Raw genomic sequence first — 7,345 nt, forward strand, 5'->3', positions numbered from 1 at the left:
TAGAAATTATTAAATGTTTACTGGAAAACAGTTCACTGAAAAAAATTCAGTCTGGGAAAAGAGCACACTCGGGTTTTCCATAGAGTTCATTAAAATCAAGGGCAATCTATACTGATATGTCTCATTTTCCGATCTGTTTCTGGAATTGTAGATGAAGTAAGCTTGAGATATTCTGGCAGTACTTTAACATACTGAATTTCAAGCTTGCTAGTGTAGAAACTAGCCTAGGAAATTAATGTTAAAGTTTTGCAGTGGTTGAGAGCTGAGTTAGCCATTATGGACATAAGACACAAATAGTCCAAATTTTTCTGTTTCTGAGGAATCTTGCAAACACCTCCAAGTCATTTTAATTTTATCATTAAGTACAGCTCCCTGTGCAGCAGTTAAAGCCTCTGAGTGGTTTGCATCCTTTGACCATTCTGGTACAGTACAGTTCCAAGTGAAATGAGCAAGGTGTTTACACTCAGTGTTTGCCTTGTGTGATGGCTGATTATTTTCTTGATGAGGATATGCCACTGTTTCTGCTGCTGAAATATTTAAGAAAATAATTTGGAAAGGTAACTGAAGAATATTCCTGGCTGTAAATGAACACCCTTATATACGTGCAAATAAAGATTCTTGCTAGGGGAAGAAACCAACCAACCAAAAGCCAAAAAAACATACTCAGTCATTAAAATAAACAATGACCCGTTCAAAGCAATGACAAAGGATTTCAGGGACAAAACACAATTGCAGTCACAGCTGCACAGCTGCACAGTCTTTTACCTTGATTTAAAACAATTTATGGGGTGGTGTGCTGGTTTTTCATATATGATATTTAGTGAGGAAGGAAGGAGACATTCAAGGAATTTATTTTTTTCTGAGAGTTTCCTCTATGTCTGACAAAAACCAATCAGTGGCCGGTTTTGAGAACTGACAACCTATTAAACCACCGAGAAGGCTGAACACGCCTCTGTGAATATGCATTTTAAAGGAACGAGCCCAGGAAAGCTCTTTTTCCCTTCTGGTCTGACGCAGGTAACACCGGCCGGGGCCTCTCCGCGTGGCCAGGCTGGGCCGGGCAGCTCTGGGTTGGGTTCTGAAACAAGGCTTGGGAATCCGCCGGGCCCCGTTTCGGCCGGGACCCCCGGTGTTTGATAGAAAGGGGGAGGGGAGGCCCGCGTGGCTGCTAAGATCCTAGCCCCCTCTTCCCCGCACCCCCGGCATGGCCAGGGGCCCGCGGCGTGGCTGACATCCTGCTGCACCCCTGGGCAGCTCCGGGCAGGGCCCGCCCTGCCGCGCCCCTGCGGCCCGGGGGAGGGGGCAGACCTGGGCCCCAGCAATGGCCATGCAGCCAAAGGAACTGTCACTGTTTCTGGCTGGGCCGCTGCTATCCTGGCCCAGCCCCAGTGTGGCTGCCGAATGACTCTCCTGAAGAGATCACATACCCATCTGCCAGCCAGGGCAGGAGATGAACTCTTTCACTGCCCAGGTGAGACCTGCAGACACTTTGTTTCCCTCTCCTGAGTGAAAGAAAAGGACAGAGATGAAGACATGCACAGAAACAGCATGAAAACATCTAGGTCAGACAAAAGGAAGAGTCAGGTCTGAGATGATGGATTGAGCTGATGCCCTAATTTGGACTGAAATTCTTTTTTAAGGTATGGAGAAGATTATGATTGATAAATCGGAGACTCTTGTTTAAGACCCTATAACTTATGAAATGGTTACGGAGTGGATGAAATGTTCCATCTGTCGACATGAGCAGAGGCATTCATGCTAAAATAAGCAGATGTTGAAGTAGCTGTGATCCCATGAGAAATTTGAACAGAGAGAGAAGCGTGATGAAGTCCCTTGCCCACAGCGAAGAGAAGAAAGCCCTCTGTTTTCAAAAGATGAAGACAGCCCTTGCTTGAACTGCTAATCCTTAAATTTATGTGCCCTAAAAGTTGCCATGGTCCTCAATAAGAGTTATGAGAAAACCGTCAGTCGAGGAAGGGACTTTTACACAGTGATCAGATTTCCATTCTCCTGGGTGCCTGATCACTGTGACATCAAGGCCATGAGAAAACTGCTTCTTGTGGAGTAGTCTCCATAGACTGAAGAGAGATACTCCGCTCCCTAAGTAAATTGGCGAAAGATTATATTAAGAGATGGTAAACTGACTGATTTATTTCTGTATGTTGTGAGTGTGAAAGAAAAGAAGTCGTGGTGGGAAGTCTTCTGAAACTTTGATTCTGATTGTTATTTTTTCTTGTCATTTCTAGTAATAAAGTTTTTTTCTTTGTACCATTCAAAGTTTAAGCCCGTTTTGCCTTTCTCCTAACCCTAGCTCAGAGCAGCAAATGAGTAAATATTTCTAGCGGGTGCACTGGCAATTTGGCCAGCGCTAAATCTGCCACAATAATTTGTGCGTTGAGATATTTCAAATTGGTGAACTAAAACCACTACATGTGGGCACTTCAAAATAAGTTACCTTCGCTTTTAGGCTTAGCCACTCCCCTTTTCACTAGTAAGGAGAGATGAATGTGAGAAAATAGAAATGAAAAAATACCAATTTATCAGAAAATGGAACAGTAACAGGGAGAAGTAACAGTAATAATCACTAGCTACAAAGGCATTGAATGCCTCTGACTGCCAGGGAACAAAAAACACAAGATGGCAGAGGAGCCCTCCCCAAAATGGCGGCTTCCACCAAAGACCAGATAGTCCAGGGATGGTAGGAGAGGCTGTTTGTCTTGAGCACACAGTGGGGAGAGAGAATGAAGGAAGGAAAAACAGCATGGCAACTGAACTTCCATGATTACAAAATTCCCTCTTCCCCCAAACGACAACAGAGAACAAGAACCAAAAGAAGCCCAGAGTCCAAAACCAGCAAATGCTGCTGATCTGTTTTCTCCATGCCACCTGACAGGCTGTCCATTGCAGCAGCACTCTTGACAGTGGTGGCTGGAACTGGGCCAGAGGCTATAACTTGTGGAGAGACTTCACCTTCTCCTCAGCAAAAGCAGCAGCCAGCTGGCAGGGGCAGCTTGGACTCTGTGCTCTGTGCTTAGACAGGCACTGCTGGCAGGCTGGGGTGACCATATGGAGTGGGGCTGTTTCATTTTTCCTGGAAAACTGAAAAAAAATCAAGATCTGATTAAAAATGTCCTCCTCTGCCTCAGGAACTGAGGTTGCCCATGGCAACTGTGGCCAAAAAGATGATGCCTACTGCTCCAAAAGTCCAGGAAAAAACAAAAGAAAACAAATGGGAGCTTCTTCTGCTTTGTGCTGCCTCAGCTTCCCCCCTGAGAATGTGGAAGAGAGAGAGGCTCTGCATAAGTGTTCTAAAACTCTTAAAGGGACTCTGGCACTTCCTGCCTCAAGAACCTGGGCAAGACACTCGGTTCTGCTTCTGGCCCTCGGATCTTAAAATAATTTTGGGCAGACTGGTGTAGGACAGATGTGGAATACAATACACATTTTTGGTTTACCTGGGACACTGCTGTGCTAGGGCCAGACAAAGTCCACTTCTGTGGAGGAAAGAAGAGTCAGGATCCTGTGGAACTTGAACCCCTTTGAATTGGAGATTTTTCTGCTCCATATACAAGGAAAAACCAAGGTATCACTGCTGTTTCTTCACCTGTTTTCTTTGCGTTTGGGCTCATATACCTGTTATGGTATTCCCTATATCATTATACTTTTATATTTTAGGAAAGCAGTATCCTGGCTAATACTGTAGATGCTGTGTTTTGTATTGTGGACCCATCAATCCCCTGGAAATTCCAGGGGCCTGAACAGCAGAAAATAGTAGTGCTGCTCTCTGTCTGTAGGGGATATAACTATCCGGAGAGGGACATGGAAGAACTTCCACCTCAAAAGGTGAAGCTCCTGCAAAAGAAATCTTCAGTCAGGGATCAGAATCCCACCAGCATTGTGATTTTACCATATCTTAATGCAAAAATTTTCATCGTTATCGAAGTTCCTGTATTTTTTCCTTTGATCTAGTAAAATGAACAAAAAGCACAAGAACAGCTGATCCAGCATTTCTTCTGTTGAGTGATGTGGAAAGGGGAAATAACATGTAGTTGTGTCTTCAACTTGATTTGGTGGCTAACACTAAAATACAGAAGCCCTAGTCAGCTGTAAATTTGGAAATATTTATATGGATAACAATCAGTTTCTATCACCTTACCATTGTGCTATTTTGGGATGAAAATGCACTACATTGTACAATATGCTTATGAAAAAATGATTTCTAAAATTTGTTCATAAGAATTATGACTAGATAAGAAAATCACAGCAATTTGCTTTCCAGTCTGATACACAAGATCTGTTTGCAGGTGAGATTGCAAAATATGCCGTAAACTGAACTGAATTAACTCGGGCATTTTAATTTTCCTGTAATGACAATTACATTACTTTTCTACTATCCTCTAGATTTCTTCCATTGTGTCTTTATTAGGCACAATCTCGAGAGGACCATGATATAGCACTTTGACTTCTGCACACTGGTTGTTCCACTATGTGCCAGGTTGCATATGGAAGTCCTGTCTTTGATTTATTCAAGAGATTCAAGAGCTGGCCATTACTCAGGATTCAAGAGAAAATAGAAAGGAATTCACATAATCTGTGTATTCATAATGCATCCCAATGAACAAATTGAAAGGACTGTAACTCATGTCAGCACTCTGCTTTAAAAGATGCTGAGTATTGAGAGCCTAGACAGTGCTGCTGAAAATGGCAGCAAGACTTCTGTGGCATGCTGATGATAAAGGGACATGTTTTCCTCCTGTGGGGTTTTCTCTGATGGTAGCCTACAGATCAAAAACTCTTTGAAGTCATGAGGCTTTGTTTAATCTGCCCTCTTTTCCAGGGATGTCAGAAAGGAGTAGAATAATTTAAGACCCACTGTTTTCCACAGTGAGAATCATCAGTCAGGTATCTTAACCATGTCCAATCCCAGAGTTTGGGATGGTCCTTCCCAAGACACTTCTGTTTGTCTAATGAACAGTGCTGATGCCAGGGCAGTACACTCCAGGTAGGCCTACACTAACATTTCAGAAGACCAGAAGCTTTAGAAATGGTTTCCCTGCACTCCTGCTTTTCTGTTGGTTGTGCAGCAGAAGACAGTATGAATTCCATGATGTGATGAACATGACCTTCTCCTGTCCTTGGGAAACCACTGTGAAAATATAAAAGAGATAAGTTTACTAAGGATCAAACTTTCTTCCACTGGACCACATAGAGCCCATGGAAATGAGTGGCACAATCAATTGTGTGAAGCAGACTGTGTGATCATAAATGGCAAATTTGAATCTCTGGTATCTAATCAGGTTAGGTTTTGGATTAAGTTTTCTTCTGATCCTGAAGCATGTTGTCCTAGGTAATAGTTTAATTGCATATTATTTGACTGATCAGATGCTGAGGGAAAACACCTGTTAGTGGAGCTCAGGTCCACAATAATATCTTGCTCGACTCCAATGTAGTTAGAATTTCCTTTCATCTCATTCCTGAAGAAACTGATAACTCTAAGTTTATCTGAATTCATCTCTACAAAGTCATTGAACGCAGTCTGCTGTACACAGGAACCTAAATAAACTCACCAATCGGCAGGTATTGATAGCGTGACACAAGAGTAGCAATACTTGGGCAGTTTTCCATCCCTCATACTGGAAGAAAAATTTAAGTTGGGTATATTTTCCAAGTGCAAAACAAAATGAAAGTTTAGGAAAATAAGTTTTTAAGCTCTGCTGCCTTAGCGTGATGTATTAGTGATGACATCAGTAAGGATATGTACAGAATCCTTATTTCAGACAGGAACAACAGAATGCACATTATGGCAGTAGACAAAAAGGATCTTTTCTGACCTGAACTATTATTCCATGTCCAAAAATATTTGTCTAAAACCACCATTAAACGTTAAATTATGAAGAAATTATTTTTAAGCAGAAAATCTAGTGAAGTAGACTTGCCCAAGTGAAGAAAAACTAATGTGGAACATTTCCCTTCAAGTGAGTCTTTATTAATTTTTATTTTAGATCTATTTCACAGTATCGATAGCATCATTTTAAAATGAAAATATAAAGCATTTCATTGGATTCTGAAGAAGACACTTCAACAATTTCAAATTCTGATTGCTATTCATAAATTGAAAGTGTACTAAACTCAACTGAAAAAATAATGCCTGTTGATTACATGACTTGTTTGCAACTTTCTTTTAGAACTCTCTTCAGAAGTCTTTCCTTACTCATAGGTTATGAAAACACCATTCTAATTACAGGAGAAGTGGAGAAAACATTGTTCTTAGTGTCTAGTAAAGGCTAAATCAGCACTTGTAGAGTGAAAATGCTATGACTGCACGGCAGGTGCAGATATGAAGCCAAAATCCGACCATAGTAAAAAAAGGAAAAGCTTAAATAAAAGGGAAAAGGGAACAGAAAAGGCAAAGGAAGCAAAAGAAAGTTATGGAAGAAAATAAGGCAAAGATAATTGTCCTTCTTTCAGCTAGGACAGTGTGAGAAACAAAGCTCAGTTTTAAAAATTTTCGAAAAGTTTAACAAGGGATAAACAGCATAATATCTAGCACTGGGGTACCTGACAAACTGTTTAAAGCACAGCATTACCTTTAAAACAATGTTCTTATAAACATTTACATTACATGGGTTAAATACATATTAATGAGAGTTATACATATTCAAACAATCTTTTGGGTTTTTATATGTTCTGGGAATTCTTTTGTTTGGTTTTAATCTTTGGCTTGTCTGCATGCCATTTTGTAGATTAGATCAATATATTTTACTTCTTCTCGTGTTTCTGTCCTGTTGTTTTTACACCACCTGATAACAAAGACTTAATAGATTCTCTTAGTGTTCTGGTTTTTGTCACTGTTATCTTATCATTCAGATAGGATAGTCTACAAATGTGAGAAAAAAACTAATTATTTTACACCATTCTCTGAGTTAGTTACATGAATAAAAACATTTTAACATCAGATAGTCTCTATTTTAATGTTATGCTAAGGCCTAAAATATATTTATCACGCTACTATTTATATAAGCTGTATGGCACATGCAGAAACGGTTAGATTATATGATACCAAAAAGAAGTTAAAAGGAATTATAAATTGTATCGCATCAAAATACCTGTGATTAATAACAACATGCAACAGCTAATACATAAATGCAAAAGCCAATATTATATTGTTATTTATAACAGACAAACTTCACTTTCTTCTTAGTAGTGGCAGAGTGCTGGGGTTTTGGGTTTAATATCAGAATAACGTTGGTAACACATGTGTGTTTTGGCTGTTGCTAAGTAGCGCTTACCCCAAATCAAAGACTTTTCAGTTTCTCATGGTCTGCTAATGAGGAGCTGCACAAAA

The 7,345-nt window shown here is 40.4% G+C and overlaps 1 long non-coding RNA gene across 1 annotated transcript; it reads left to right on the plus strand.

Moving 5' to 3' along the window:
* Nucleotides 1-945: 945 nt before the first annotated feature.
* Nucleotides 946-2,277, plus strand: LOC148219723 (uncharacterized). Its single transcript, XR_015799273.1, has 2 exons — nucleotides 946-1,017; nucleotides 1,641-2,277. It is a non-coding gene; the product is annotated as an uncharacterized LOC148219723 (long non-coding RNA).
* Nucleotides 2,278-7,345: the final 5,068 nt, after the last annotated feature.

The sequence above is a fragment of the Sturnus vulgaris genome, chromosome Z (genome assembly GCF_052056855.1).
Source record: "Sturnus vulgaris isolate bStuVul1 chromosome Z, bStuVul1.hap1, whole genome shotgun sequence".
In the NCBI taxonomy this organism is placed as follows: Eukaryota; Metazoa; Chordata; class Aves; order Passeriformes; family Sturnidae; genus Sturnus; species Sturnus vulgaris.